The 21,189-nt window shown below is 36.4% G+C and overlaps 1 protein-coding gene across 7 annotated transcripts in view; it reads left to right on the top strand.

Moving 5' to 3' along the window:
• zmiz1a (zinc finger, MIZ-type containing 1a) overlaps positions 1 to 21,189 on the top strand; it is a 509,241-nt gene that overhangs the window by 431,550 nt on the left and 56,502 nt on the right. The window contains exon 1 of one of the 7 annotated variants that reach the window (XM_057849278.1): positions 12,409 to 13,135. The exons of the other annotated variants lie outside the window; for them this stretch is intronic. The gene's annotated coding sequence lies outside the window, so the exon portion shown is untranslated. Of the gene's footprint in view, positions 1 to 12,408; positions 13,136 to 21,189 lie in introns of those variants that run through there. 7 annotated transcript variants of the gene reach the window in all.

Below are 21,189 nucleotides of genomic sequence, written 5' to 3' on the forward strand. Positions count from 1 at the left end.
AACATGTCTTATATGTATCTCTTTCCAGTGCCAGATCTGAATAAATACATTGAGCACACACACACACACACACACACACAAATGGGGGGTATGCGCTACTTCGCGGTTTTTCACTTATCGCGGCGGGTTCTGATCCCTATTAACTGCGAAAAACGATGGAATACTGTAAACTGTGGTCATGATGAGTCATCCAAAAAGTCTTTCCAAACAGCTATTCAAGTCATCCAGTAAAAATGTCTTGAATATTTTTTTTTTTTTTTTTTTAATATCGCAATATAATATCGCAATTTATCGCAACCCCCCCAAAAAATCGCAGCAATAGTTTTTTTCCAATCTCGTTCAGGCCTATTTAGAATTGCTCTTTACAAAAAAAAGTTTTATCCGATTACTCTATTAATCGATAGAATTTTCAGTCCAATACTCGATGACTAAAATATTCGATAGCTGCAGCCCTAGTTAAGTTTGATTATCTTCATCATGAAAACATGACCAACACTATTGATTGCATGGGTCATCGGTGATTCTCATGCATGCATATGTTGTTTTTTTATTGGTATGCTAGCAAACCCCATTGACTCACGCTAACTTAGCCACTCCAGAGCCCTAAAACTAACAAATAACTCCACTCCACCGACTAATTAAGCCCAGACTAACTTAAGACTAAGCTTAATGTCAAAATTTCTGATTTTCCCCTTTTATGCACTCCGAGCCATAAACAAGTATAAGTATTCACATATGCTGTGTCAGAAAAAGGAAGAAGTAAGAACAACAGGGAAAACTGTTCACAGGCGGGTTGCATTATTGAAGATCATGAAGATCAGCGCACAGTGTTGTAAAATCATGATCTCCCGGTCCCCTGCAGATGGACATGTTGTTTGATTACCCCACCTCGCAGCCCCTGTTGTGCACTTCAAAAGCAAATTCAAATCACTTTCTTGTCATACCAAATCAAACCACTTACAGTAGATAATCGAATGATTCAATGTGGTGTATCTAAGAAGGAAGGCGGGATGTTTGTTGTCATCATGGTAATCTGCAGCCCTATGCAGTATTGCGCTCAAACGAATACACAAAACAAACAATGAAGATGAAAAATCATAGCAGTGCATAGTAAAGTGCATTAGTTGGCAGCCAACGTCACTGTCAGTAACTTTAAGACAGCCGTCTTCTATCCATACATAGACCATGAAGACCATGTTATATGATGCACCTATTGCATTGAATCTCAGTTGAAATTAGAGCTGAAACGAATACTCGAGCAACTCGAGTAACTCAAGTTTAAAAACTGATCCGAGTAATTTTTTTCACCTCGAGTAATCGTTTATTTTGACAGCTCTAAGCATCACGTTTTGCTCGGACTACTTTTAATGCAGGACAACACGCTGACGAGGAAGAAGCAAAAAAACTTACTGCAGCCGACACCCGCTACAAAGACGCCGACGTTGCTAAAAACTAGCCCGCATGATGCTACGTTGGTACCGGGTGGCATCTGATGCGTCTCATAGAGATCACATGTATGTTAAACTAGATGCGAAATGGCAGAGTCAGCGGCGTTAGTAAACAGCCACCATCTTAAAGCAGTAGAGCGCTAAGCGCTGATAAAGAGCGCAAAGCGCTAATAAATAAGACTGACGTTACTGTCACTAGCTCACGTAACGTTAGCCCTGTGGAGGGCTAGGTTTCTATCAATTATGACCACTGTCGATGTGTGGCTAACGTGTCTTACATACAGGCTTTAACATAACATAGTGATGAGGGTGTAGAATAAATACCTAATAATGCTAACTATCAATGTTAGCTCAGTCGTCATTGCTTGATAAAACACCTAGTAGCACTGGTCCCTAATGTGCTCTAATACAGCTTGTATCATACATTTATTTTGAACACTGCAAAAACTCAAAATCCTATCAGGACTTACAGTTTAGACTAACTTAAAACTTAACTAGAACTTAAAAATAGCTTGAAACAAATAGAAATTCAATTGAAACACGTGGGAAAAAATCCTAACTTTTAAGTGATGTGTGTTATCAAGCGTAATGGCATTTTTAGGTAAGAAATATATATATATAATTATTTTTTTTAATAAGATCTAAAAGTTTGAGTGAAAGCAGTGATTTTTTTTAAAATTCTAGTTACATCTGAGATGCAGTTGTTGGCTGTTTTCAACAATGTACATCGAAAATAAAGACATTGATTGACTGAAAATGGTTCAATATTAAATGAAATGTCTTGTTTCTTATGTATATTCATAATTGCTCTTCAACTAAAAATATGTTTTATCCGATTACTCGATTAATCGATAAAATTTTCAGTCGATTACTCGATTACTAAAATATTCGATAGCTGCAGCCCTAGTTGAAATGTTTAAAGTATTCCTAATTTTGCGACGGGTGGTTCGAGGCGATTATTCTTCAAAAGCAAAAACTTCTATTCCCTGTCTTGCACTACTGTGAATAAAAATAAAAGGTGCATAAGTACACCCACACATCACCAGTCAAGTGGAGTGCAGAGACTCCACACCACTAATAGTCTGGTGGTCTGTGGGATTAGCTCATTGTTCTAATCCATAATCCCTTGAACAGATTTTCAGTATCTGCCGCTAGGTCGGATTGCATTTGTGCTATTAATCAATGTCTTTAATGGCAGCACACTTGCAACGTCATTTTAGTTCGAGCTGTCACTGGGGTTTACAGTGTTTGTTATCCGGAAGTACATTGAAAATGAAAAGACATCTAATATCTAGATTTTTACTTATTAAATCATTAGTCGATGATGTAGTCGTTGCTCTGCTGTTGAACAAATACCAGTGACCCCGACAGATTTAGTTGAGAAGTTCAAGCAGCAAATCAGATTAGGTTCATAATCTGTCAAGGGTCTTACTGTGGCCTTCCGCGGCATCATAGCAGCCCCCCATGGGGCGATGGTAATGATGCTGTGTCGTATCCAATTGTTACTCAGTAATACACATTTAACCTATGCGTAACAATCTGCCATTTTATCATAAAATAGCAATGTCATTGATTCGCCAACATACTCTCATTAGTTCTTTATATCAGTAACTGCCAACTTGTTAGGTAGCAATCATGTCTTCAGCAGGGAATGATCCAGTTACATTTCATTGTGACTAGAGGAGTTCCAAAAAATCGATTATTACATTCATCGCGATTCGACACTTGACGATTCATAAAGGCTCAAAAACAATGATTTTTCCCTCATAACTTTATGACAGCCGCTCGTAGCGGAACAAATTCAAGACACGTCTGCCACCCGGACACCTTTAACGGACGCACGCACGTTATAATAGATGCTGCCTGTAACTGAGTGAGAGATTTGCTCTTTTTCAAAAGACTGGAAAATAAATTTGTGTATGAGACGGGCTGGAGCAGAAGCGTGCCGGGTCGTGTTTCTGTGCGCACGTTATTTTTTAGAGCGAGAGGGGAAGAGAGATAGTTTGTTGCTCCTCGTCTTTCATATTTACAACTGTAGTTTCAAGTCATGTCAATTGAAAAGTATCCTGAGTGTGTTGCCAAGACCCATGTGCGTCTACAAGAGATGAGTACACGAACCCTCTTGTACTGTTTAGCCTTTATTGTTGTTGTTTTTGAGGTGTTAATAGTTAGCGCCGAGCGCCAAGCTAATTAGCTAATTCGCTAATGTGTATTTTTATATGCTGAACGTGTAAAACCATGATTAAGTCCAGCGGTAACACTACAAACATGCGAAATAGTACATAAATCTGTGAAAACAAAGTATATTGGTTAAAAGAAGGCTTATTTCTAAAGACACTTTGTTTCCAGAAAACGTGGAATTCATTCCACCTGTATAAATTTTATTGTATTGTTGAGTGAAATAAGTACGCCATTTAAAATGGTTCATGTTTTTGCACTTTCTTGTAAAAATAGATAAATAAAAAAAGCAGCTTAAGGACAGGTTTTTGTTGTATGTACGTTTCCATCGTTCCTATTGAATCATTAGGATATTTTAAATAAGTTATGGACAAAAATTTGTTTGTCTCCTATTAAAGATGTGTCGATCGATCGGGTCTGATCACGTCATTTTCAAAGTATCGGAATCGGCAAAAAATATCGGACATGCCTTTTTTTAATATATATATATATTTTTTTTAATTAAATCGTTTTCTAATTGTATTTAACGTTACAGACATAATATGTTACACTCATCCAGAGTCTTTAGTTTAGGCTTAAGATAGGGTTATCAAATTTATCCAGATAACGGCGGTAATTAATTTTTTCAAAAATGTATCACGTTAAAATACTTAACGCAATTAATGCATGCGCTGCACGACCCACTCACTCATTGTCGCACTCAATCTGTAATGGCGCCGTTTTACCTATATAGAGAGCTAAAAGGCAGCGTAAAATGAGTAGAGTGAATTTTGGCAGCCTTTGGAGCCTTTTTTAAATTGGTTAAAGCCTTACAATCCCTCTCCCTACTATTAGAAATATCGTGGGAAGCAATGTGGGGAAGCAAGGTAGTAATTGATCTTTTTCTTAACACCCTAGGTTATTTCCCAACGCATAGAACATATATCCATTGGTAGCACTACGCACAGTCATGATTGCACTTCCCATCATGCATTTGGGCATGGCTACAGTATCATTTACTGAAAGCTCAACAAATACACTAGATGGCAATATTTAGTCACAATATACAAATCACATTTATCCTTTAAGAATTACAAGTCTTTCTATCCGTGGATCACTCTCACAGACAGAATGTTAAAAATGTAAATGGATTTATTGTCATAATAAACAAATACAGTACTTATGTACTGTATGTTGAATGTATATATTCGTCCGAGTTTTATTCATTTTTTTCTTAATGCATTGCCAAAATGTATATGATCGGGAAAAATTATCGGGAATGATTGGAATTGAACCGGGAGCAAAAAAAGCAATCGGATCGGGAAATATCGGCAGATACTCAAACTAAAACGATCAGGATCGGATCGGGAGCAAAAAAAACATGATCGGAACAACCCTAATTTTGACCCATGTGAAGTGACCCATAAAATGCCCCCATAATCAACAGGAAACTGAATGAATGAATGGTTGTTTTGTAGAATAATTTCCTGACCAATGTATCGACGATCGTTGTATCGCCATATTGTGAGATCATCGGTATCGTGAGCTTTGTATCGCAAATAGTATCGTATTGTGAGGTACCACAAGGTTCCCACCCCTATTTAAATATTCAGTTCCTTGTCTCTCAGTTGTTGCTCAATGCAAATGGTAAGGGAAAATTCATATACAATTTTACTTGTCGCATCCTTAATAATGTGCTTTATGTTAGTTTTTGGAGGGGCTAGGGTGGCTGTACCACTTGTTTTCTAATGCCGCACCCTGGAAGTTTTCAGTCACTGTTAACACCGCTTGTTTACCTCACTGACCCGACTAAGAGTGCGCCGCACAGCCCGACTGAGTGGCTTGCGGTCTCCGTGAGATGCAATCAGTGCGTATGTTTTCCAAACTTCTCAGTAGATCACAGTGACTTTGAGCAAAAGACAAGCCACAACCTGCTTCAGACTTAAACATTAAACGTCTCTATCATTCCAAGAACAGCTGCTGTTAATCCTCAGCATGTCAATTCATGTCCGAACTACAAATACACTAACATAAATACAGACAGCTCACCTCCTAAAACTTTAGATATTTTCATCCTTCTGCTGTGAGATCATCACTAGTAGACATCCAATTCATTTGAATTGGGAGGGTCATTCGCTGCCATCCGTCCCACTTCAAACGGATCGGATGTCTATGGCGGTCAGTGGCAGCCAATCAGTTAATTTTGAAGCATTCAAGGAGCACTTCTTGTTGATTTTGGGTTGCACAACAGGAAGTTACCCGGTGTTCAGTCGATTTGCGCTCCTTCGTCAAAGTAATCTCCCCGTTGTTGATAGCCGCTTAATGTTGAACAAATATACTTTACGTTTTGACACGTCTATTTAGTAGTGCTGGCAAATTTATCGCGTCAACGGGCAGTAATTAATTTTTTTAATTAATCACTATTGCTTCGACACACGATCTTTTCGACATCTGGCGCAAAATTTGACTCTCCATTTGTTTCGACATCCGACGGCATGCTCAAAATATGACGATTTTTAACATCACCGCAGTTTCTTTGTTTTGCCGGAAGACGAACGCGCGGCTGATTTTCTTGTGAGAGAAATCAACACTACATTCGAAAAGATAATTGCAGGTGGAGAAAAAACATCTGCCACATAAAAACCCGATTTGTTACATTATTACAGGTATTATTATTAGGCTGTCAAACGATTAAAGTTTTTAATCGAGTTAATCACAGCTTAAAAATTAATTAATCGTAATTAATCGCAATTCAAACCATCTATAAAATATGCCATATTTTACTGTAAATTATTGTTGGAATGGAAAGATAAGACACAAGATGGATATATACATTCAACGTACGGTACATAAGTACTGTATTTGTTTATTATAACAATAAATCAACAAGATGGCATTAACATTAACATTCTGTTAAAGCGATCCATGGATAGAAAGACTTAGTTCTTAAAAGATAAATGTTAGTACAAGTAATAGACATTTTATATCAAAACTAGGGTTGTTCCGAGCATGTTTTTTTTGCTCCCGATCGTTTTGGTTTGAGTATCTGCCGATCCCGATATTTCCCGATCCGATTGCTTTTTTTTTGCTCCCGATTCAATTAAAATCATTCCCGATAATTTTTCCCAATGATATACATTTTGGCAATGCATTAAGAAAAAAATGAATAAAACTCGGACAAATATATACATTCAACGTACAGTACATAAGTACTGTATTTGTTTATTATCACAATAAATCCTCAAGATGGCATTTACATTATTAATTCTTTCTCTGAGAGGGATCCACGGATAGAAAGACTTGTGACTTTGTATATTGTGACTAAATATTGCCATCTAGTGTATTTGTTGAGCTTTCAGTAAATGATACTGTAGCCATGCCCAACTGCATGATGGGAAGTGGAACCATGACTGTGCGTAGTGCTACCAATTGATATATCTTCTCTGCGTTGGGAAATAATATAAGGGGTTAAGAAAAATATCAATTGCTCCCTTGCTTCCCCACATTGCTTCCCATGATATTTCTAATCGTAAGGAGAGGGATTGTAAGGCTTTAGCCAATTAAAAAAAGGCTCCAAAGTCTGCCAAAATTCATTCTATTCATTTTACGCTGCCTTTTATCTCTCTATATAGGTAAAACGGTGCCATTACTGATTGAGCGCGACAATGCGTGAGTGGGTCGTGCAGCGCATGCATTAATTGCATTAAATATTTTAACGTGATTCATTTTTTAAAAAATTAATTACCGCCGTTATCGGGATAAATTTGATAACCCTACCTTAAGCCTAAACTAAAGACTCTGGATGAGTGTAACATATTATGTCTTTAACGTTAAATACAATTAGAAAATGATGTAATTAAAAAATATAAGGTATATATATTAAAAAAAGGCATGGCCGACATTTTTTTGCCGATTCCGATACTTTGAAAATGACGTGATCGGACCCGATCGATAGGGATGCCGATCGATCGGGACATATCTAATTAAAACCCCTCTTAATGTTTTTGTTTTAATAAAGTTTGTAAAATTTTCAATCAAAAAATAAACTAGTAGCTCGCCAATGTTGATGTCAATAATAATTACGGTGCTGAAACCCATAAAATCAGTCGCACCCAAGCGCCAGCAGAGGGTGGCAAAACACCAAAAAACACAAGTAACAAGTGGAAATGACACTTTGCTGTCATTTTAATCTGTCTTGAGTGGGGCATGTGCGTTAAATGCGTCAAATATTTTAACGTGATGAATTTAAAAAATTAATTACCGCCCGTTAACGCAATAATTTTGACAGCCCTTATTATTATTACTATTATTATTATATTCTAATTTTTATTCCTAATTTATTTGTTTTGTTCTTTGTAATTGCTATTTGCAATAGTAACAGCAGTATTTATGAAGTATTTAGTGTAGTTTAGTGTAGGTTTTTGGACTGTGGAATGAATTAATGGAATTATAATGTATTCTTATGGGAAAATCCTGCTCGTCATACGACCATTTCGACTTACAAACAAGGTCCTGGAACGAATTAACTTCGTATGTAGAGGTACCACTGTACAAAGAATCCATAATTCAAAACAAAAACATTCACAGCATCATTTTTAGACACAACCTCGGTGAGTATTTAAGAAGATGTGAGTTGAATCAGTTGACACAGGGTTTGACGGCTTTGTCAACCATTGGCGTGGCCTGCTAATGACAGCACTTTCATAAGTTTTCTGGTTACTGTGAATGCTAAGCTTCACCCAAAATGGTCAAAGACAGAAAAACAACCATTGTACCCTACTTTTAAAATGACAGATCTTATGCTTTAGCTCTGAAGAACTCTAGGAAAGTGCTACATTCTTTCATGCAGATCCAATCATCCAGACAGACTTTTTATATTTAATTACTAGCGAGGGTAAGAGTAGCTCGCTGAATTATTAACAGCTTTATTTTTAGCACACCGGCCTCTCCTCTGACACTGGCTTTGCTTTAGATGATGAAATTCTCCTGCAACACCAAACTACCTTTAGAAGTTCACTGTTAAGTTTGTGGACTAAACACTCATTAGCTGCACTTCCAACCCTCTTGGCTCTGTGGGTCCTCGATCATTCGCCAGCTAATTGGTTTTTCTTTACTCGAGACGCTAAACCTGGCAAAGAGGCGCCACTTCACAATCGCAAGACAATGACTTGTCAAAACCGGATGAGCAAATGATTTAAATCCCTCTTTTGTTCGGGGGTTGACTGATCTGGCGCCCGCACCTCAGGACTAAGCCACCCCCCCACCCCCTAGCACTCGTCATACCCATGGGCTTTTGGCACACCTTCTTCAAGTAAAATTGCTCTCTAACAATGTCATAGTTTTTTCGGAGTCTGCATGTGGTATCGATGAACGTTTGTAACACGCTGCAATTTACGCAAAACCAGCGTCATCACTGTGTGAAGTTAGACCCCCATCAGACGCAAATTTATATAAAAATGATGACAATCGTTTGTGCTACGTTTGTGCTGTTAAAAGTTGTGTTTGTGCTGCTATCGTTTTTAAGATATTTACATTTCTTTTATAGGTCAATCTGAGGTTAACCAGCCCCCATTTTGATTAAAAATGGTGTCAATCGTTTTTGCTGGTTTGTGCTGTAAAAAGTTTTGTTGGTGCTGTTATCGTTTGTGAGATATTGAGATATTAATTTCAAGTGATGACGTCACGCAGTCCCCTATTTATTGCAAAATGGACCCGAAATGCTGTCATTCGTTTATAGTGCTGCAATGATTAATCGAATAACTAAAGTCATTCGATTAGAAAAAAAGCTTCGAATCAAATTTTGCTGTTTCAAGGATTCGTTTAATTAGAGTGGCGTTGTAATGGTTTGTTTTGAAAGTGTTTTTATTTAGCTATATTGATTTGGGTGGATACACTTCCCTCTAGTCTGCCTCATTTCACACGGCTGAGTCCAAGTGCTCCCTGTTAAAACCTAACCTAACATAAGCCAAGTTTTTGTTTGAACTAAAGTTTTTTTTTAATGCATTCGTAATTTAGTTTATAGGTATATTTAGTGTTTTTTTGTTAAGAGCATTGTTTAAAAAAAAAAAAAAAAAAAAAAAGCTCGCATTCGATAGCATATAAGATAGGTGACTTTAGCAATGTAAGTTAGCCAGTTGTTCTTGTTGTACATAGATCATCATTTATTTTATTTTTTTTATACTGTTTGAGGCTCGGCTCAGGTATTTTAAATGTTTATGTTCCTTATCCGAATACTCGATTATTCGAACTAAATATATTTAGTTCATCGATTAATCGACTACTAAAATAATCGATAGCTGCAGCCCTAATTTGTATATAATGCTGCAGCAATTAATCGATTAACTCAAGTAATTCGATTTGGAAAAAAAGCTTCGAATCAAATTTTGCTGTTTCAAGGAATCGTTTTATTAGACAGGCGTTGTAATGGTTTGTTTTGAGAGTATTTGCATATTCTTTTGATTTAAAAAAAAGTTTTCTTGATTTGGGTGGATACACTGCCCTCTAGTGGCAACATTTAATATGATATAACTCATCTAAAATGGCTGGCTCCAGCTGCTCCCTGTTAAAACCAAAATGAGTTTGTATGTTTTTGTTTGAGCTATCGTTTTTAAGATATTTACAATTCTTTTATAGGTCAATTTGAGGTCAGCCAGCTCCCCATTTTGAATAAAAAATTGTGTCAATCATTTATGCTTCGTTTGTGCTGTAAAGCGTTTTGTTTGTGCTGCTATGGTTTTTGAGATATCAATTTCGAGTGATGACGTCACGCAGCCCCCCATTTACTGCAAAATGGACCCGAAATGGTGCCATTCGTTTAGGCTGTGTTTGTGCTGTAAAAAAAAAAAAAAATTTGTGCTGCTCGTTCAATAGATATTGTTAATTAATTTCAAGTGATGGCGTCATTCGCAGCTTTTCCATATCCAACTCCTGCTGCTGACTGAGCGTACCAACTCTCTCAATAACAGAGGGGTACCCCAACAGCTAGCGCAAACGTAGCAAAAACAAACAAATGGTACACCTTCCGGTCCATTTTACAGTAAATGGATGGCTTCAGACATTAATTTTGAGTGATGACGTGACTCTCAACCCCCCATTGCAAAATAGACCCAAAGGGGTGCCATTCGCTTGTGCTATGTTTGCGCTAGTTTGTTGGACACCCTTCCGTTATTAAGAGGTTTGGTATGCCCCATTAGTCACGACGGAGGGGCTGTGAGTGACCTCATCACGCGAAATAAATATCGCAATATCTATAAAACAATCGCAGTACAAACGAAATTGTTTACAGCACAAACCAGCACAAAGGAAGCATAAGCAATTGACACCATTTTAGCCATTTTTAATAAAACGGGGGGCTGGTTGATCTTAGATTGACCTATAAAAGAATTGCAAATACAGTGATCCCTCTTTTTTCGCGGTTAATGGGAACCACACCCCACCGCGATAAGTGAAAAATCGCAAAGTAGTGACCCCCCACCAAAAGTTTTTTTTTTTGTATGTGTGTGTTCAATGCATTTATTCAGATCAAGCATTTGAAAGATGACCTGTTTTTTTCCCAAAAGTATAATAATTTTTTTTTTAATTGTATATATATACATATATGTTAATAAATGCATTTTAAGCACTTCAAATTGAATAATTATGATAAGTTTTAAACATGTTACTGTCCCACTGAATTGTGTTTGAACTAGAATAAAGCAGAAAAATGCTTTTTCTCATTGAGTGAGTCCACTCAAATCCGCTCAAGCTGCTCACTTACACACAATGAGTTGCCACAGCAACTGTTTTAACAAGCTAAACGATGATTGACGCATGCGGCGCTTTGAGGTTTCGGCTTCCAATCATCTCTGGCTAGATCAAAGCTTAACGTCTGTCCATCATCGTTAACTACATAATGGGATCTGTATTTATTCATTTATATTGTAACTGAAAAAAAAAATCGGCGATGGACCGAGGACGCAGAGTTTGAAGCGCGAAGTAGCGAGGGATCACTGTAGTGCAGCAACGATTAATCGATTAACTCGAGTATTCGATTAGAAAAAAAGATTTGAATTTAATTTTGCTGCTTCGAGTATTCGTTTAATTAAAGTGGTGCTGTAATGGTTTGTTTTGAAAGTGTTTGCATTTAGTTGTATTGATTTGGGTGGATACGCTGCCCTCTCGTCTGCCTTACTTCACATGGCTGAATCCAGCTTCTCCCTGTTAAGACCAACATAAGCTAAGTTTTTGTTTAAGCTAATGTTTTTGGGTTTTTTTAATGCGTTTGTAATTTAGTTTATAGGTATATTTATCCATTTTTTTGTGGGCATATGTGTTTGAACCATTTGTTAAGAGCAAGGATTTAAAGAAAAAAAAAAGTTATCATTTTTATAGCATTTAAGCTAGCGAACATTTGCTACATAAGTTAGCCAATTGTTCTTTTGTTGTACATAGATCCTCATTTATTAATTGTTTCATACCGTTTAGGGCTCAGCTCAGGTATTTTAATATTTCATGTTCCTTATCTGATGACTCGATTATTCGAACTCAGAAGTTCATCGATTAATTGACTACTGAAATAATCGATAGCCGCAGCTCTAGATCACTGTATCTTAAAAACGATAGCAGTACAAACGAAACTTTTTACAGCACAAACATAGCACAAACGTTTGACATACTTTTTATATAAATTTGCGCCTGGTGTTTGGGCCATCTTCACAGAGATTCACTTTGAAGTATAGATGTAAGTGCGGTGACAGGTTCGGCTTTCCCCCTTCAGTTCATCACTACGTCTGGTTGATGTTCGGGGCAGTCAAGGCTGAACTCGGATTCAACTTCAATTTGACGTTTTTGCTCTTTATCTCTGTCGTATTAGTCACGAGGTGGCATCGCGATGAAGGAAGGCCTGTCATTGTGAGATCAGAATCTCCGGTATGCACACACCCATCATTTTGAGTGACCAACTCTAAACTCCACCCATTTCTGCGAGTCGGATGCAGTTGTCATATATTTATGCAGGTGCTATTTTCTGAAGCATCCATTACATCACCTCAAGACAGAAGGGTGAGAAGCGCCGCAATATCTTGTCCTGGCAATCTCTGCTCCACTTTGCTACCGTTTGCGGTCTTGATCTCTGACTCTCATCCTTTTTCTTGTGCACACCCGTGCCCCCTCCTCACCGGTCTATCTTGCAAGCCACCCACCCCCTCTCCACCTCCCGGTCGTCTCCAGGCTCTGGAGCCGGTAGCAGGTACAGCAGGAGCCCATTAGCGCAAAGCCCCCTGCTCTGATTGGATAAGCCGGGAGGAACCGGGAGACTGCCTCTGAATAATTGATGTGCATTGTGCAGACGCCGGACAAGGAGAAACAGACAGATCAGAGAGCAGGAGAGGAGGGTTAGCAAAAAAAAAAAAGTAAGGAGGGGGGGGGAAGGAAGTCATAAAAGAGAGTGATAAGGCGCAGGAAGCGGCCAACGCTCAGAGAGTTTCAACAGGAGACACGTTGCGCGGTGACTTGAATGGGATGACATGTGCAAGGGTTGCGTTCAGCTCGGGGTAAGTAAGTTCACTGTGTGTTTTCTGCATCCGTGCATGGAGTAGGATCTATTGTAAACAGAGGCTGGGTTAGCAGTTAATTGCTTTCTGTTGACATTAGTTTCACTGTCATCACACTTTTCTCCTCGATAATTAGGCTAAATGTGGAACTGTGCCACATTTGACCTGTGCTTGGCATGCTTGCAAGGGAGTCCATAACTGTGTGATGCTACTACGACCAGGCTAGAAGAGAGGGATCAGAACAGATCAGCTGACCTACATGCTACCGCGGGGGGTCATACTTTCTGTCTACGTGCTATATTATGAGCACACGTTCAGGAAAGCTTGCTGGTCGAGGCTTAATTTTCTGCTCTGGAAGTCACGTCATGGAGTGGACTTTTGGTTATGGTGGCTTAAAATGAGCATGTACTCATTAAAGATTGTTAGAATATTTTTGCGTTATACCAAAGTGTTTGTGAAAGAGAAAACTTTTTAGCTGTAATTTCATTTTGTGAGCGAAATAAAGGTCAAAGGTTTTTTTTTTTTTTTTTAATTGTTACATTATTTGTTGGACAGTAGTTACCCATTCAAAAGAAGGAGAATGTGTTGATCTCCAGACTTAATGTACAGTGGTATGAAAAAGTATCTAAACCTTTTGGAATTTCTCACATTTCTTTATAAAATCATCATCAAATGTGAGCTGATCTTTGGCAAAATCACACGGATGAAAAAACTGCATGCTTTAACTAAAGTCACCCAAACATTTATAGGTTTTCATATTTTAATGAGGAAGAATGTGTTGATCTCCAGACATAATGTACAGTGGTATGAAAAAGTATCTAAACCTTTTGGAATTTCTCACATTTCTTTTTAAAATCATCATCAAATATGATCTGATCTTTGGCAAAATCACACTGATGAAAAACTGCCTGCTTTAACTAAAGTCCCCCAAACATTTATAGGTTTTCATATTTTAATGAGGAAGAATGTGTTGATCTCCAGACATAATGTACAGTGGTATGAAAAAGTATCTAAACCTTTTGGAATTTCTCACTTTTCTTTATAAAATCATCATCAAATATGATGTGATCTTTGTCAAAATCACACAGATGAAAAACTGCCTGATTTAACTAAAACCATCCAAACATTTATAGGTTTTCATATTTTAATGAGGAAGAATGTGTTGATCTTCAGACATAATGTACAGTGGTATGAAAAAAGTATCTAAACCTTTTGGAATTTCTAACATTTCTTTATAAAATCATCATCAAATATGATCTGATCTTTGTCAAAATCACACAGATGAAAAACTGCCTGATTTAACTAAAACCATCCAAACATTTATAGGTTTTCATATTTTAATGAGGAAGAATGTGTTGATCTCCAGACTTAATGTACAGTGGTATGAAAAAGTATCTAAACCTTTTGGAATTTCTCACTTTTCTTTATAAAATCATCATCAAATATGATATGATCTTTGTCAAAATCACACAGATGAAAAACTGCCTGATTTAACTAAAACCATCCAAACATTTATAGGTTTTCATATTTTAATGAGGAAGAATGTGTTGATCTTCAGACATAATGTACAGTGGTATGAAAAAAGTATCTAAACCTTTTGGAATTTCTCACATTTCTTTATAAAATCATCATCAAATATGATCTGATCTTTGTCAAAATCACACAGATCAAAAACTGCCTGATTTAACTAAAACCATCCAAACATTTATAGGTTTTCATATTTTAATGAGGAAGAATGTGTTGATCTCCAGACTTAATGTACAGTGGTATGAAAAAGTATCTGAACCTTTTGGAATTCCTCACATTTCTGCATAAGATCACCATCAAATGTGATCTTTGTGAAAATCACACAGATGAAAAAACAGTGTCTGCTTTAACTAAAACCACCCAAACATTTTGAGGTTTTCATATTTGAATGTGGATAGTGTGCAAACAATGACAGAAGATTGAACTCTCTGCCTAAGGAGACTTAAAAAGCAATTAAAATCCATTTTTACCAAACAATTTATGATGCTATTCCTATAAGGAACATAAAAAAATTAGAATACCTGAGCTGAGCCTCAAACACAATAAAAATAAATAAATGAAGATCTCAGTACAACAAAGGAACAATTAGCTAACTTAGTGGTATGAAAAAGTATCTAAACTGTTTGGAATTTCTCACATTTCTGCATAAAATCACCATCAAATGTGATCTGATCTTTGTCAAAATCACACAGATGAAAAACTGCCTGATTTAACTAAAACCATCCAAACATTTATAGGTTTTCATATTTTAATGAGGAAGAATGTGTTGATCTCCAGACTTAATGTACAGTGGTATGAAAAAGTATCTAAACCTTTTGGAATTTCTCACTTTTCTTTATAAAATCATCATCAAATATGATATGATCTTTGTCAAAATCACACAGATGAAAAACTGCCTGATTTAACTAAAACCATCCAAACATTTATAGGTTTTCATATTTTAATGAGGAAGAATGTGTTGATCTTCAGACATAATGTACAGTGGTATGAAAAAAGTATCTAAACCTTTTGGAATTTCTCACATTTCTTTATAAAATCATCATCAAATATGATCTGATCTTTGTCAAAATCACACAGATCAAAAACTGCCTGATTTAACTAAAACCATCCAAACATTTATAGGTTTTCATATTTTAATGAGGAAGAATGTGTTGATCTCCAGACTTAATGTACAGTGGTATGAAAAAGTATCTGAACCTTTTGGAATTCCTCACATTTCTGCATAAGATCACCATCAAATGTGATCTTTGTGAAAATCACACTGATGAAAAAACAGTGTCTGCTTTAACTAAAACCACCCAAACATTTTGAGGTTTTCATATTTGAATGTGGATAGTGTGCAAACAATGACAGAAGATTGAACTCTCTGCCTAAGGAGACTTAAAAAGCAATTAAAATCCATTTTTACCAAACAATTTATGATGCTATTCCTATAAGGAACATAAAAAAATTAGAATACCTGAGCTGAGCCTCAAACACAATAAAAATAAATAAATGAAGATCTCAGTACAACAAAGGAACAATTAGCTAACTTAGTGGTATGAAAAAGTATCTAAACTGTTTGGAATTTCTCACATTTCTGCATAAAATCACCATCAAATGTGATCTGATCTTTGTCAAAATCACACAGATGAAAAACTGCCTGATTTAACTAAAACCATCCAAACATTTATAGGTTTTCATATTTTAATGAGGAAGAATGTGTTGATCTCCAGACTTAATGTACAGTGGTATGAAAAAGTATCTAAACCTTTTGGAATTTCTCACTTTTCTTTATAAAATCATCATCAAATATGATGTGATCTTTGTCAAAATCACACAGATGAAAAACTGCCTGATTTAACTAAAACCATCCAAACATTTATAGGTTTTCATATTTTAATGAGGAAGAATGTGTTGATCTTCAGACATAATGTACAGTGGTATGAAAAAAGTATCTAAACCTTTTGGAATTTCTCACATTTCTTTATAAAATCATCATCAAATATGATCTGATCTTTGTCAAAATCACACAGATGAAAAACTGCCTGATTTAACTAAAACCATCCAAACATTTATAGGTTTTCATATTTTAATGAGGAAGAATGTGTTGATCTCCAGACTTAATGTACAGTGGTATGAAAAAGTATCTGAACCTTTTGGAATTTCTCACATTTCTGCATAAGATCACCATCAAATGTGATCTTTGTGAAAATCACACAGATGAAAAAACAGTGTCTGCTTTAACTAAAACCACCCAAACATTTAGAGGTTTTCATATTTGAATGTGGATAGTGTGCAAACAATGACAGAAGATTGAACTCTCTGCCTAAGGAGACTTAAAAAGCAATTAAAATCCATTTTTACCAAACAATTTATGATGCTATTCCTATAAGGAACATAAAAAAATTAGAATACCTGAGCTGAGCCTCAAACACAATAAAAATAAATAAATGAAGATCTCAGTACAACAAAGGAACAATTAGCTAACTTAGTGGTATGAAAAAGTATCTAAACTGTTTGGAATTTCTCACATTTCTGCATAAAATCACCATCAAATGTGATCTGATCTTTGTCAAAATCACACAGATGAAAAAACTGCCTGCTTTAACTAAAACCATCCAAACATTTATAGGTTTTCATATTTTAATGAGGAAGAATGTGTTAATCTCCAGACTTTATGTACAGTGGTATGAAAAAGTATCTGAACCTTTTGGAATTTCGCACATTTCTGCATAAGATCACCATCAAATCTGATCTTTGTGAAAATCACACAGATGAAAAAAACAGTGTCTGCTTTAACTAAAACCACCCAAACATTTAGAGGTTTTCATATTTGAGTGTGGATAGTGTCCAAACAATGACAGAGGAGTGAACTCTCTGCCTAAGGAGATTTAAAAAGCAATTAAAACCAATTTTTACCAAACAATTTCTGATGCTAATCGGATAAGAAACATAAAAAATCAAAATACCTGAGCTGAGCCTCAAACACAATAGAAATAAATAAATGAAGATCTCAGTACAACAAAAGAACAATTAGCTAACTTACAGTGGTATGAAAAAGTATCTAAACTTTTTGGAATTTCTCATATTTCTGCATGAAATCACTATCAAATGTAATCTGATCTTTGTCAAAATCACACAGATGAAAAAACTGCCTGCTTTAACTAAAACCACCCAAACGTTTATAGGTTTTCATATTTTAATGAGGATATTATGCAAACAATGACAGAAGGGGGGAAAATAAGTAAGTGAACCATCACTTTTAATATTTTGAAGCCCACATTTGGCAGCAATAACTTACACCAGACGCTTTCTGTAGCTGCAGATCAGTCTGACACATACATCAGGACTAATCATCTCTACAAAACTGCTTTAGTTGATTCAAATTCCTGGGATGCCTGGCATGAATCGCCGTCTTTAGCATCTCAATGGGGTTCAAGTCTGGACTTTGACTTGGCCACTCCAGAACGTGTATTTTGTTCTTCTGAAACCATTCTGAAGTTGATTTACTTCTGTCTTTTGGATCATTGTCTTGTTGCAGGATCCATCCTCTTTTTAGTTTCAACTGTCTGACAGACGCCCTCAGGTATTCCTGCAAAACATCCTGATAAACTTTTGAATTCATTCTTCCATTAATGATTGCAAGATGTCCAGGCCCTGATTAAGCAAAACAGCCCCAAATCATGATGCTCCCTCCACCATGCTTCGCGGCGGGGATGAGCTGTTGATGATGGTGAGCTGTTCCATTTTTCCTCCACACATGACGTTGTGTGTTACTCCCAAAGAATTAAACTTTGATTTCATTAGTCCACACAATATTTTGCCAAAACTTCTGAGGAGTGTCTAAGTGCCTTTTTTGCGAACATTTAACGAGCAACAATGTTTTTTTTTTTAGACAGTAGTGACTTCCTCTGTGGAGTCCTCCCATGAAAGCCATTCTTGGCCATAGTTTTACATATAGTTGATGTGTGCACATGGATATTGTACTGTGCCAGGGATTTCTGTAAGTCGTTAGCAGACACTCTAGGGTTCCTTTTTTACCTCTCTGAGTATTCTGCGCTGAATTCTTGGTGTCATCTTTGGTGGACGTTCACTCCTTGAGAGAGAAGCTACAGTGCCAAACCCCCTCCATTTGAGGACAACTTCTCTGACTGTCGATTTATGAACATCCAGACTTTTAGAGATGGTTTTGTATCCTTTCCCAGCTTTATACAAATCAACAATCTTTGATCGCAGGTCTGCAGACAGCTCTGTAGACTGAGCTATGATACACATCAGACAATGCTTCTCATCAAGACAATTCTTACCAGGTGTGTGTTTTATAGTGGGCAGGGATGCTTTAACCCTATAGTGCCAAATGTATCACATTTGATACACCTAAAATTTCATGATTTTGAGACTAATTCAGAATTTTGACATTTCTTTTTGAAAAAAAAAATGATGGATGCAAGTCAACACATGCATCTGCAGGTTCCATGAAAAAAACAAACAGGATTTAGCGAGGGTTGTATATATCTGAGCGCTTATTACACATATTCATTTTCACTTTTCTTTTTACAAATTTGAAAAAAAGGTTTCGTTACGACCTTATTTTTCAAATTTTGGGATTCTCTGATGATTGCTTCATATTGCTGGCATTAAAGGGTTAAACCTCTCATCAGTGATTGGGCACACACCTGACTTACCGTATTTTTTGGACAATAAGTCGCAGTTTTTTTCTTAGTTTGGCTGGGGATGCGACTTATACTCTGGAGCGACTAATGTGTAAAATTATTAACACATTATTAGGTCATTTTGCGTGTTATTTTGGTGTTTTGGAGTGACACTGATGGTTTGGTAAACTTGTTAGCATGTTCTTTATGCTATAGTTATCTGAATTTGTCTTAATAGCTATGTTACGTTAACATAACGGCCACGTTCGCATTTCGATGTTCATGCATCATGTAACATCATCATACTGTCCACTTATTCAGCATGTTGTTCTCTATTGTATTTTTATTTTAAATTGCTATTCAAGATGACATATCTTTTCTATATGTTGGATTTTATCAAGTAGATTTCCCCCAAAAATCCGACTTACATGTTTTTTTCCTCTTCGTTGGGCATTTATTGGCTGGTGCGACTTATACTCAGGTATAACACCTATACTCAGTCCGAAAAATACGGTAAATTGATTGGTAAAATTTGGTTTCAATTGCTCTTTAAGTCTCCTTAGGCAGAGGGTTCACTTATTTTTCCCCTTTCTGTCATTGTTTGCATGATATCCTCATTGAAATATGAAAAACCTATAAATGTTTTGCTGGTTTTAGTTAAAGCAGATACTGTTTTTACATCTGTGTGATTTTGACAAAGATCAGATCACATTTGATGGTGATTTTATGCAGAAATGTGAGAAATTCCACAAGGTTCAGATACTTTTTCATACCCCTGTATGGGTTTACTAAGAACAAATGGTAATACCTTATTGGCCCGAATATAAGACAGTGTTTTTTGCATTGAAATAAGACTGAAAAAGTGGGGGTTGTCTTATATTCGCAGTCTAGACATTATACCCATTCACGACGCTAGATGGCGCCAGATATCATTGAAGCGATGTTCTGTCATGGCAGATGTCAGCTGCTCTCAAGTTTAACCAGTTTGCATTATATTATTGCAATGTTTTTCCTTATTCAGATTTGTTTCAAGACTACAGTTAGAGTTAGACTTCATTTTGTTGATTAATGCAGTTATTGCCAATTTTGTTGTTTTATCACAATAGATTGGTTTATTTACATTTCAAAAACCAAAAGCCATTCATTTACGAATGTGATTGCACTTTAGTTTACATATTTTAATGTTCAGATATTAAGATTTTAATGAGGCAAAATAACATGCTTTTTCTCGCAAATATATTGTTATAATAATTTGTTTCAGATGTACTGTAATTATTTTCTGTATAAAAATTGTTCAAAAAGTTTTTTCAAACTTGAGTCTTGAAAAAGAGGGGGTCGTCCTATAATCAGGCCCGTCATATATTCGGGCCAATATGGTATTTACTTAAAGTAAGTGGAATAATCTGACACATTAATCTGTTAACTAGTCTTTTACACTCAAAACAAGATGGAGAAAATTATTGGACTAGATTTAAAAGTCCCAAAGAATTCTGGTAATCCTAATAGTCCCAAGCAATGCCCGATATGGCTTACCCACTAAGAAAATCCAGAGGTGGCCAAAATGACCCAAATGCTTTTGATTTGGCAAACCGTTGTCCGACAGACAAAAAAACATTCATATGGAAATGGATCTACTAGAAATACATTGTGTTGGTATGCGGCCCAAACGGAAGAGAACACACCACGGTTTAACTATTCATGTGATAGTTTGTTCAAGTCAGGCTAGAGCAGGGCGGTAAACCGAAATTTTACCGTCACCGAAATTCTTCACGATGACCGACGTAATTTTGACCATGTCGGCAAATTCGGTAATTTAATAAAACAAGAAAATATAGTCTTTTCATCCCGCATTGACTCTGTGTTGTTCGGCTATGTTCATTCCCCTTTAAGAAA

This window comes from Corythoichthys intestinalis, chromosome 10, assembly GCF_030265065.1.
Source record: "Corythoichthys intestinalis isolate RoL2023-P3 chromosome 10, ASM3026506v1, whole genome shotgun sequence".
In the NCBI taxonomy this organism is placed as follows: domain Eukaryota; kingdom Metazoa; phylum Chordata; class Actinopteri; order Syngnathiformes; family Syngnathidae; genus Corythoichthys; species Corythoichthys intestinalis.